Source organism: Phoca vitulina, unplaced genomic scaffold, assembly GCF_004348235.1.
Source record: "Phoca vitulina isolate PV1807 unplaced genomic scaffold, GSC_HSeal_1.0 scaffold22, whole genome shotgun sequence".
NCBI lineage: Eukaryota > Metazoa > Chordata > Mammalia > Carnivora > Phocidae > Phoca > Phoca vitulina.
The window spans coordinates 25482946-25496287 of NW_022589725.1; the positions used below are offsets into that span (position 1 = coordinate 25482946).

Below are 13342 nucleotides of genomic sequence, written 5' to 3' on the forward strand. Positions count from 1 at the left end.
GTATACTATGCTATAATTTTCTTTTACAATTCCTTGCTTGTGAGAAATTGATGGCCACCTCCTTTCTCTGCCGTATTAATGATATGCTTGCCAACTATATAACAGAAAACTATACATTCCTGGGAGGCATCTTTGCGTTTCTGTGTCTTGTCCCAAGTCCCACAAACTTAAGGCTTTTCACACGTATTGACTATAAGCAGCTGTCTCCTACCTCAAAGATTTCTGGGTCACCTGTGCAAGACAATCAAACCTTACAATCCTGGATAAAAATCAGAATTAAAGAAAACAGGAAAAAAGTTTCATAAAAAAACATCTCCTTGTGTATATTAACAAGGGAGGCTACTGCAGGTCTTTAGGTTAACGGAAGTCATTGCAGTGTTCTCACTCTAGAGTACTGGTTTTTATTTATTTTTTATTTTTTTTAATTTTATTTTATTATGTTATGTTAGTCACCATACAATACATCATTAGTTTTTGATGTAGTGATCCACAATTCATTGTTTTCATATAATACCCAGTGCTCCATGCAGTATGTGCCCTCCTTAATATCAATCACCAGGCTAACCCATCCCCCCATCCCCCTCCCCTCTAAAACCCTCAGTTTGTTTCTCAGAGTCCATACTCTTTCATGGTTCATCTCTCCCTCGGATTTCCCTCCCTTCATTTTTCCCTTCCTTCCCCTAATGTCCTCCATGCTATTCCTTATGTTCCACAAATAAGTGAAACCATATGACAATTGACTTTCTCTGCTTGACTTATTTCACTCAGCATAATCTCTTCCAGTCCCATCCATGTTGATGCGAAAGTTGGGTATTCATCCTTTCTGCTGGCTGAGTAATATTCCATTGTATATATGGACCACATCTTCTTTATCCATTCATTTGTTGAAGGTCATCTCGGCTCTTTCCAGTTTGGCTATTGCAGACATTGCTGCTATGAATGAACACTGGGGTGCATAGGCGCTTCTTTTCACTACATCTGTGTCTTTGGGGTAAATACCCAGTAGTGCAATTGCTGGGTCATAGGGTAGCTCTATTTTTAATTTTTTGAGGCACCTCCACACTGTTTTCCAAAGTGGCTGTACCAACTTGCATTCCCACCAACAGTGTAAGAAGGTTCCCCTTTCTCCACAACCTCTCCAACATTTGTTGTTTCTTGCCTTGTCAATTTTTGCCATTCTAACTGGTGTAAGGTGGTATCTCAATGTGGTTTTGATTTGAATTTCCCTGATGGCTAATGATGATGAACATTTTTTCATGTGTCTGTTAGCCATTTGTATGTCTTCTTTGGAGAAGTGTCTGTTCATGTCTTCTGCCCATTTTTTGACTTGATTATTTGTTTTTTGGGTGTTGAGTACTGGTTTTTAAACTGCGCCCCAGAACCCAAGATTCTCACCCTCACCCCCACCCCCAAGAATGCATAAAAGAGCCAGGCACAACCCCAGACTCAACAAGACCTGCTCCTCTTCCTGTGTAGTTTATTGCCCATACTACTGAGCAAGACTTCATTTGTACTGAGGGATCCCTGGCTAAAAAGTTTTTTAAATGACACACTCAGGAAATCCCCAGAAAAGTCAGTGAGTTCCTAGGGCCACCTTAGAAGTTGAGCAACATCGAAGGGAGTTCTGAAATAGTGGAGACACAATGCAAGGAAAAGATCTTTACTTCAAGCAAACTGAAAAATCCAGAGGTAGAGTATGCCTCAACAAATATCACATGAAGTCTGTTAGGAGAAGGTACATCTAGACATTTACATTTCTTTGGTTTTTGCTTTAGATTCTAACTCCCCTTAAACATACTGATACACTAGGACATTACTTACTTTAATAGAAAACGTGTAGCTGCCTGAAATAAGTGCTTTATTTCCCTTTTAAACACAGCCAGGGGAAGTCTAGGCCATATCCCAGAATACCACAGCTCTGCAGGTGGCAGACTGCCTGACTTTCAAGGATAGTTCCCTAACCTGACTGTAAACTCTCTGAGGAAAGGTCTGATCCACTGTTTGATTTTGCACACAGCAGACATATGGGCATACTTAGTCTTCAGTTAGGGGGAAATAAAGTATGTCTGAATCCCTGGCATCACAAAAACAAGAAAAATAAGTGATGATACATGCAAGGCCATTCTAACACCAGGGCCTCAGTTTTCCATCTCCTTTCTCAAGATTCAGTTTCATGCAAATCCAGAGGATGCCACTACCTTAAGGAAGACTTAACAATAACTAAGTTTGCTCATTTGGTATGGAAGAAGTAAAGTTTATCTTCTTCAGTAGGTAAGATGAAAGTATGAAAGTAAAGAACTGCATTAGACACATTTTATTCCAGGAAAAAAAAAAAAGGATAATCCTAAAGAGAAATGTACTTTAAAGGGGAACATTTGTTTCATTATTCTAAGAAATAATTCCTAAATCTTTATACCCTTGCAACCTCAATACAGAAGTGTCTGTTCCTTGTCCAGATGCCAAGTCTTATGTCTTCTACAGGAGGCCTTCTCAAACTTTAATGTATACACAAATCATCTGACAATCTGTTAAATGCAGATTTGATTAAGTAATCTGGCATTGGTCAAGACTCTCCATTTAACAACCTCTCTAGCAATGCTGATGTTGCCGATCCCCAGACCCTACCTTAAGAAACAAGGTAAGATAGCATCCTATGGGATTCATTATCAGCCAAACATCTGCTCTATTCATTTTAAGACAAATAATTTTATGGGCACAGATCTGCTGAAGGAGAAACTTAAACCACCTAAGACTAACATTATGTTAGCATAAAAGATTTAAGTTCTGTCTGGTTCAACTATCAATTGGTGGCATATCACCATAATCATACCACAATGAACATACTGTAAAGTATCTTAAAGTATTGGTTCTTTCAGAAACAGACAACTCTCATACAAATAAACAGAAACTATAAAATACTTTCCTTAACAACAATAAATTCAAGAAAGGGTATTCTTCATTAGTTCTTTATTAACTGTGACTGCTGATCCCAAGCATTCTGTAAAACAGAATGTTAACTGAGGGGATACATAACGTATACACAATGATATACATTACTTATACAACAATTCTCTTAGCACTTCAATCAGGATATCATAAACTCTGAGGATTCTTATGTCTAACCAAACTACTAGAGAAAGATACAAAAATATTATATGTAGATGGATTTACTGTAACTTGGTTTTTAAAAATGAAAAATCAAGTAAAAAATAGAGAATCCTGTTCCAAATTAAGCTAAATATTCCTAAGGGCTTGCAACACCTGCAAAAATCAGAATTACTTCATAAATATTCAAGAATTAGTTCATAGATTTCACATACTGAAAGGCAAATTTAAGGATGATGAAGTAATATTTAAGCATTTTTATGAAGTGTAGATAAATTGAGTGAAAGACAAACTCTGGTATTTTGGCCATAATAATTTCACAGAACTCATTTCTACAGAAATGAAATCTTAGAAAGGTTAAAAAACACACAATGACTGTTACTATATAGAGCTACTATTATGCTCTTACACTCCATAAATACTTAAAAGTACATGCACCACCTATGGTGATTAACATAATAAATTTTTTTTAAAAATTTTTTAAAAAGTACATGCACCACATAGGTACACATGCACCTATTGTCCTAGACTGAAACATGCTATTTGCATTACTTTTTTGATAAAATTTTTGTGACTAAAAAGCAATTGTATAAACTGTATAGTTACCCTTATAATAAACACATGTATATAAAGTTAGGGCACGTACTGCATGGAGCACTGGGTGTTATACGAAAACAATGAATCATGGATCACTACATCAAAAACTAATGATGTTATGTATGGTGATTAACATAATAAATTTTTAAAAAGAGAAAAAAAGAAAAAAAACTAATTTATTTTGGTACTGTATGGTGATTAACATAACATAATAAAATAAAATTTAAAAAAGAAAATAAAAATAAAATAATAAATAACTAAAGTTTGCATAGAGATTGCATGTGTTATGGAAAACACTGAAATAAAACTTTCTTCAAGTCACCAATAAACTAGTAATCATGTTGGGCTTAATGTCAAAAGTTTTTATTTTTCTCTGCTCCAAACTGGAGATGGCTATTACACAATTATTGTAAAATTAAATTAAGTAACACATAACTACTTTAAAAGGAATAAATCCCTTAAAACAAAGTTTAGGTACTTCCCACGAGAAAATTATGCTTCTAATCTGTGTTCTAACTCTGAAATCTGCCAAGAGACATCATCTATCAGTTACTTATCTCATTAACCTGGTCTTTCTTCTACACAGAATTACTCAAATATCAAAGAGTTAAAATGCAAAAATAATATCAAATAGATAAGTGTATCCTGAAACTGGTATATGGTGGAATTAACTTAATACAATAATAAAGACAAATACATTTTTTTAAAAGACCCCAAACCTTCATAATACACCTTTGTTAGGTTTATGAGCATGATTATAATTGGCATGAGTTTCCACTTGAGAAAAGCATATGACTTATGCCTTCCATGACAGTACATTAATGGCAGCATAAAGCTTTACGTCTTTGAGTATTCTAACCATGGAATTAGCTCTGGCTACCAGAGACCTAGATCTGGCTCCATGTCTATCTCCCACAAACCAGCCCCACAGTGGGGCCACTAAAGGATTAAGTATATTAGGTATGTGTAAACAAAGTATGATTTAGTTGGAATTATCTACTCTCGTGTATCTGGCTTGGCTGAAACCAAGGAAAATTTGGAAATAAGAACACACAATGACCTTTTTCTTCTATACTTGGAAAATCACCCTCTGGGAAGGAAAACTGAATGGGAAGGGAGGTGGGTGGGGGGATGGGGTAACTGGGTGATGGGTATTAAGGAGGGCACGTGATGTGATGAGCACTGGGTGTTATATGCAACTAATGAATCATTGAACATTCCATGCAAAACTAATGATGTATTATACGTTTGCTAATTGAGTTTAAATTAAAAAAAAGAAAAAAGAAAGAAAATCACCCTTCTGATGCCCAATACTATAAATGATGTTTCTGCAAATTACAGTCAAGATGTCTATTCTTAAATAACCCTTAATTTTCTTTGTTTAATAAGTATGCGTTAAATATCTTTGCAGCACTACACAAATTAGTGTAAAACATATCTACAACAGAGAAAAAAAATATATAAAAATTGTAATTTATTCCTTAAATCACTCAATAAAAGTTAACAGAAACATTTTTAGCTCAAAATAAAACTAAAGTGGGTTAACCATGCTTTTAAGAGGCTTTAATATATCTACATTACAGCTTTAATTATAAATTCATACCATAACAAAGTTCCAGAGGATTACCTAAAAATTCCAAACCCTCAAAGACAGCAAAAGACAATGTTTTCCAAATGGCAGAATACCTAGACAGTGTTCTGAGGCCTGCTACATTCAACTTAGAAAAAGCCATGCTTTTAATCTTGGTTTTTAAAATGATATTTCAAATAATGAATTATGGATTTTTTTGTTTCAAAATAGAATAGTTTGAGAGCCTCAGTGTGCATGTTGAGTGAGCACGTGTACGTGATGGAAGAGACCAGATGAATATACTCATGACTTAAATTATTACACAGCTGAACAGTAAAACCACAAGGGTAGTTTCATACAGCTTTAAATCATTTTTATTCTTATTCATATGCTGTTCAATTAAAATTATTTTATACTTATAATGAACCACTGGTTAAGGAAAGTAAACCTAAGATACACTGGAGTTGAAATAAAAATTAAGGAATTTAAGAATGAAAGTCTGACAAAGTCCTTAAGATAGTATTAGCTAGATCATTAAATTGCATTCATCTGATCAAAATACTTAGAGAACACACCTTGATGATTACAAATATCAGTTTAAAATATTATGATGAATATATCCGATCTGACTTATTTTTCTGGAATAAATATTAATCACAATTTTTAAATTCTAAATCAAAATTCTAAATTAAACACACACCCAGCAATTAAACCCTAAATATTTACCCAAGAGAAATCAAAATATATAAAACAAAAGACCTGTCGAAAATGTTCACAGCACTTTACTGCAACAGCCAAAAGCTGGAAACAACCCAAATGCCTATCAAGAGGGAAATGGGGGGGGGGGGGGGGGGTGCGTGGAGCAAGATGGCGGAGGAGTAAGAGAGCTGGATTTCATCTGGCCCCAGGAATTCAGCTGGATAGGGATCAAACCATTCTGAACACCTACAAACTCAACAGGAGATCAAAGAAAATAGCAACAACTCTCTAAAGAGAAAAGCGACCACTTTCTGGAACGTAGGACGTGTGGAGAAGTGAATCCCAGGCAATATGTGGGAGGATAGACGTCGGGGGAGGGGGCCTCCATCGGCCGCTTCTGGCAAGTGATAGAGCAGCGGAGCACAAAATCGGAACTTTCAGAAGTTGACTCCACTGAGGGACATTGCTACAGTGGCTAAGCGGGGGGTGGAACCCTCATGGGACAGTGTGGTCTCAGGACCCTCGGGGTCACAGAAAGACTAGGGGGTGCCTGAGTGGGGCAGAGCTCCCAGGTATCGGAACAGGGAAGCTGGCTGCAGAGACGGAGCCGAGGCGCAGGCTCTCAGCTCGGGGTTGCCATAAACCGTGATCCGTGGCTCAGTCGGGCCACTGCTCTTCACGCAGGGACCCAACAAGCGACAGATATGGGGGGACGCCCCTCCCTCCCCTGGGAGGAGCGGCGCAGGAGCGCACCGCAGGAATCTGCTGGGTTTGGAGACTCCACACGGGGTTGGCTGCCAGAGATAGAAATGCTCAGTCATAGGCCAGGTGAGCACAGAGTGCGGCCAGAGACCGGGGAGATGGGAGTGACTGACTGCTTTTCTCTGGGGGCTCACTGAGGAATGGGGCCCTGAGGTCTCAGCTCCTCTGGGGCGGAGATTAGAGGCCGCCATTTTCACTCTCCTCCTCCAAAGCTGCATGGAAAGCTTTCAGAAAACAAAAGCTCGCGAGAGCAAACCCGAGCAGATTACTTAGCCCGGACCGGGCAAGGGCAGGGCAATTCCTCCTCCGGCAAAGACATGTGGGAACCACAGCAACAGGCCCCTCCCCCAGAAGATCAATGAGAACAGCCAGCCAAGACCAAGTTTACCGATCAATGAGAATGGCAGAACTCCAGAGCTAGGGGAATAATGCACATAGAATCCATGGCTTTTTTACCATGATTCTTTAGTCTTCCAAAGTTGATTTTTTTTTTTAACTTTTTTGTTTGAATTTTTCTTTTTCCCTTTTTCAACCAACATCTTATCAATCCCTTTTTTAAAAAATCTTTTTTATTTTTCATTTTTAGAGTCATATTCTATCCCTTCATAGTAGCTACTCGTATTTTTGGCATATATATATATATAAGTTGTTCTCTCTTTAAAATTTTGAGATAGTTTCTTCTAACAGATCAAAATATACCCTAAATCTCTAGTGTATGGTTTTGTTCTACTCTCCTGCCTGATCACATTCTCTCCCTTTTTTTCTTTTTTTTTTAAATCCTCTTCTTTCTTTTCTCAAATAACTTCTTATCAATTCCTTTTATAAAATTATTTATAATTTTCATCTTTACAGTCATATTCCATCTCTTCACCATATCAACCCTTATTTTTGTACATATATAAGTTAATCTTTCTTTAAAATTTTGGGAGGCACTTTCTTCTAACAGAACAAAATACACCCAAAATCTAGTGTGTGGCACTGATCTATGCACCAGCCTGATCATATTTGATCATATTCTGGTTTTTTTTGTTTTGTTCTGTTTTTGTTTGTTTTTATCTTTTTCTTTTTTTTTTTCTTTTTCTTTTTTCTTTCTTTCCCTTTCTTTTCCCCCGGCTTCAGATCTTTTCTGATTTGTTTAGAGTATATTTTCTGGGGACGTTGTTACCCTGTTAGCATTTTGTTCTCTCATTCATCTATTCTCCTCTGGACAAAATGACAAGACGGAAAAAAATCACCTTAACAAAAAGAACAAGAGGTAGTACCGACTGCCAGGGACCTAATCAATACAGACATTAGTACGATGTCAGATCTAGAGTTCAGAATCATCACTTTAAAGATACTAGCTGGGCTTGAAAAAAGCATGGAAGTTATGAGAGAAACCTTTTCTGGAGAAATAAAAGAACTAAAATCTATCCAAGTCAAAATCAAAAGGCTATTAATGAGGTGCAATTAAAAATAGGGGCACGAGAATGGCAGATTCTGCTAGGATAAATGAGGCAGAAGAAAGAATCAGTGAGATAGAAGACCAAATGATGGAAAATAAAGAAGCTGAGAAAAAGAGAGATAAACAACTACTGGATCACAAGGGCAGAATTCGAGAGATAAGCGATACCATAAGACGAAAGAACATTAGAATAATTGGGATCCCAGAAGAAGAAGAGAGAGAGGGGCAGAAGGTATATCGGGGCAAATTACAGCAGAGAACTTCCCTAATTTGGGGAAGGAAACAGGCATCAAAATCCAGGAGGCACAGAGAACCCCTCTAAAATCAATAAAAATAGGTCAACACCCCGACATCTAATAGTAAAACTTACGAGTCTCAGAGACAAAGAGAAAATCCTGAAAGCAGCTCGGGAAAAGAGATACGTAACCTACACTGGTAGAAACATTAGATTGGCAACAGACCTATCCACAGAGACCTGGCAGGCCAGAAAGGAGTGGCATGATACATTCAGACACTAAATGAGAAAAATGTGCAGCCAAGAATACTATATCCAGCTAGGCTGTCATTGAAAATAGAAGGAGAGATAAAAAGCTTCCAGGACAAACAAAAACTAAAGGAATTTGGAAACACGAAACCAGCCCTACAAGAAATATTGAAAGACGTCCTCTAAGCAAAGACAGAGCCTAAAAGCAACAGAGACCAGAAAGGAACACAGACAATATACAGTTAACAGTCACCGTACAGGCAATACAATGGCACTAAATTCCTATCTTTCAATAGTTACCCTGAATGTAAATGGGCTGAGTGCCCCAATCAAAAGACACAGGCTATTGGATTGGATTAAAAAACAAGACCCATCGATATGCTGTCTGCAAGAGACTCATTTTACACCCAAAGACACCCCCAGATTGAAAGTGAGGGGGTGGAAAACCATTTACCATGCTAAAGGACACCAAAAGAAAGCTGGGGTGGCAATCCTTATATCAGACAAATTCAATTTTAAACCAAAGACTGTAATAAGAGATGAAGAAGGACACTATATCCTACTTAAAGGGTCTGTCCAACAAGAAGATCTCACAATTGTAAATATCTATGCCCCTAACATGGGAGCAGCCAATTTTATAAGGCAATTAATAACAAAAGAAAAGAAACACATTGACAACAATACAATAAGAGTGGGGAACTTTAACACCCCCCTCACTGAAATGGACAGATCTTCTAAGCAAAAGATCAACAAGGAAATAAAGACTTGAAATGACACACTGGAACAAATGGACTTCACAGACATATTCAGAACATTCCATCCCAAAGCAATGGAATACACATTCTTCTCTGGTGCCCATGGAACATTCTCCAGAATCGATCACATCCTAGGTCATAAATCAGGTCTCAACCGGTACCAAAAGATTGGGATCATTCCCTGCCTATTTTCAGACCACAATGCTTTGAAACTAGAACTCAATCACAAGAGGACAGTTGGAAAGAACTCAAATACATGGAGGCTGAAGAGCATCCTACTAAAGAATGAATGGGTCAGTCAGGAAATTAAAGAAGAATTAAAAAAAACTCATGGAAACCAATGAAAATGAAAACACAACTGTTCAAAATCTTTGGGATGCAGCAAAGGCACTCCTAAGAGGCAAGTATATAGCAATACAAGCTTTTCTCAAGAAACAAGAAAGGTCTCAAATACACAACCTAACCCTACACCTAAAGGAGCTGGAGAAAGAACAGCAAATAAAGCCTAAATCCAGCAGGAGAAGAGGAATAATAAAGATCAGAGCAGAAATCAATGAAATAGAAACCAAAAGAACAGTAGAACAGATCAACGAAACTAGGAGCTGGATTAACAAGATTGATAAACCACTGGCCAGACTTATCAAAAAGAAAAGAGAAATGACCCAAATCAACAAAATCATAAATGAAAGAGGAGCGATCACAACCAACACCAAAGAAATCCAAACAATCATAAAAACATATTATGAGCAACTATATGCCAGCAAATTAGATAACCTGGAAGAAATGGATGCATTCCTAGAGATGTATCAACTACCAAAACTGAACCAGGAAGAAATAGAAAACCTGAACAGACCTATAACCACTAAGGAAATTGAAGCACTAATCAATAATCTCCCAACAAACAAGAGCCCAGGGCCAGATGGCTTCCCAGGGGAATTCTGCCAAACATTTAAAGAAGAATTAATACCTATTCTTCTAAAGCTGTTTCAAAGAATAGAAATGGAAGGAAAACTTCCAAACTCATTTTATGAGGCCACCATTACCTTGATCCCAAAACCAAAGACCCCATCAAAAAGGAGAACTACAGCCCAATATCCCTGATGAACAAGGATGCAAAAAATTCTCACCAAAATACTAGCCAATAGGATCCAACAGTACATTAAAAGGATTATTCACCATGACCAAGTGGGATTTATCCCTGGGCTGCAAGGTTGGTTTAACATCTGCAAATCAATCAACGTGATACAATACATTAACAAAAGAAAGAAAAAGAATCATATGATCCTCTCAATAGATGCAGAAAAAGCATTTGACAAAGTACAGCATCCTTTCTTGATCAAAACTCTTCAGAGTATAGGGATAGAGGATACATACCTCAATATCATAAAAGCCATCTACAAAAAACCCACAGCGAATATCATTCTCAATGGGGAAAAACTGAGAGCTTTCCCCCTAAGGTCAGGAATGCGGCAGGGATGTCCACTATCACCACTGCTATTCAACATAGTATTAGAAGTCCTAGCCACAGCAATCAGACAGCAAAAAGAAACAAAAGTCATCCAAATTGGCAAAGAAGAAGTGAAACTCTCACTCTTTGCAGATGATATGATACTTTATGTGGAAAACCCAAAGACTCCACCCCAAAACTGCTAGAACTCATACAGGAATTCAGTCAAGTGGCAGGATATAAAATCAATACACAGAAATCAGTGGCATTCCTATACACCAACAACAAGTCAGAAGAAAGAGAAATTAAGGAGTCGATCCCATTTACAATTGCACCCAAAACCAGAAGATACCTAGGAATAAATCTAACCAAAGAGGCAAAGGATCTGTACTCAGAAAACTATAAAATACTCATGAAAGAAATTGAGGAAGACACAAAGAAATGGAAAAACGTTCCATGCTCATGGATTGGAAGAACAAATATTGTGAAGATGTCAATGCTCCCTAGAGCAATCTACACATTCAATGCAATCCCCATCAAAATACCATCCACTTTTTTCAAAGAAATGGAACAAATCATCCTAAAATTTGTGTGGAACCAGAAAAGACCCCGAATAGTTAGAGCAATGTTGAAAAAGAAAAGCAAAGCTGGCGACATCACAATTCCGGACTTCCAGCTCTGTTACAAAGCTGTCATCCTCAAGACAGTATGGTACTGGCACCAAAACAGACACATAGATCAATGGAACAGAATAGAGAGCCCAGAAATGGACCCTCAACTCTATGGTCAACTAATCTTTGACAAAGCAGGAAAGAATGTCCAGTGGAAAAAAGACAGTCTCTTCAACAAATGGTGTTGGGAAAATTGGACAGCCACGTGCAGAAGAATGAAACTGGACCATTTCCTTACACTACACACAAAAATAGACTCCAAACGGTTGAAAGACCTAAATGTGAGACAGGAGTCCATCAAAATCCTAAAGGAGAACACAGGCAGCAACCTCTTCGACCTCAGCCGCAGCAACTTCTTCCTAGAAACATCACCAAAGGCAAGGGAAGCAAGGGCAAAAATGAACTATTGGGACTTCATCAAGATAAAAAGCTTCTGCACAGCAAAAGAAACAGTGAACAAAACCAAAAGACAACTGACAGAATGGGAGAAGATATTTGCAAATGACATATCAGATAAAGGGCTAGTATCCAAAACCTATAAAGAACTTATCAAACTCAACACCCAAAGAACAAATGATCCAATCAAGAAATGGGCAGAAGACATGAACAGACATTTTTCCAAAGAAGACATCCAAATGGCCAACAGACACATGAAAAAGTGCTCAACATCGCTCGGCATCAGGGAAATCCAAATCAAAACCTCAATGAGATACCACCTCACACCAGTCAGAATGGCTAAAATCAACAAGTCAGGAAACGACAGATGTTGGTGGGGATGCGGTGAAAGGGGAACCCTCCTACACTGTTGGTGGGAATGCAAGCTGGTGCAACCACTCTGGAAAACAGTATGGAGGTTCCTCAAAAAGTTGAAAATAGAGCTACCCTACGATCCAGCAATTGCACTACTGGGTATTTACCCCAAAGATACAAATGTAGGGATCCAAAGGGGTACGTGCACCCCGATGTTTATGGCAGCAATGTCCACAATTGCCAAACTGTGGAAAGAGCCAAGATGTCCATCGACAGATGAATGGATAAAGAAGAAGTGGTATATATATACAATGGAATATCATGCAGCCATTAAAAGGAATGAGATCTTGCCATTTGCAACAATGTGGATGGAACTGGAGGATGTTACGCTGAGCGAAATAAGTGAATCAGAGAAAGACATGTATCATATGACCTCACTGATATGAGGAATTCTTAATCTCAGGAAACAAACTGAGGGTTGCTGGAGTGGGGGGTGGGGTGGGAGGGATGGGGTGACTGGGTGATAGACACTGGGGAGGGTATGTGCTCTGGTAAGCGCTGTGAATTGTGCAAGACTGTTGAATCACAGATCTGTACCTCTGAAACAAATAATGCAATATATATTAAGAAAAAAAAAAGATAGCAGGAGGGGAAGAATGAAGGGGGGAAATCAGAGGGGGAGACGAACCATGAGAGAGGATGGACTCTGAAAAACAAACTGAGGGTTCCAGAGGGGAGGGGGGTAGGAGGATGGGTTAGCCTGGTGATGGGTATTAAAGAGGGCACATTCTGCATGGAGCACTGGGTGTTATGCACAAACAATGAATCATGGAACAACACTACACCAAAAAGTAATGATGTAATGTATGGTGATTAACATAACAATAATTTTTTTTTTAAAAAAAAAGAGAGAAATGGGTACACAAATTGTGATATAGGCAACAGGGGAGGACTGCCCAGCTATAAAAAGGAACTAGTGATATGTACAACAATATGGATAATCTTTTAGATGTACACTGAGTAAAAAGCTGGACACAACAGAGTATGTAATATATGAT

The 13342-nt window shown here is 38.0% G+C and overlaps 1 protein-coding gene across 13 annotated transcripts in view; it reads right to left on the reverse strand.

Moving 5' to 3' along the window:
• TASP1 (taspase 1) overlaps positions 1-13342 on the reverse strand; it is a 303516-nt gene that overhangs the window by 163637 nt on the left and 126537 nt on the right. The gene's annotated exons all lie outside the window — the stretch shown is intronic.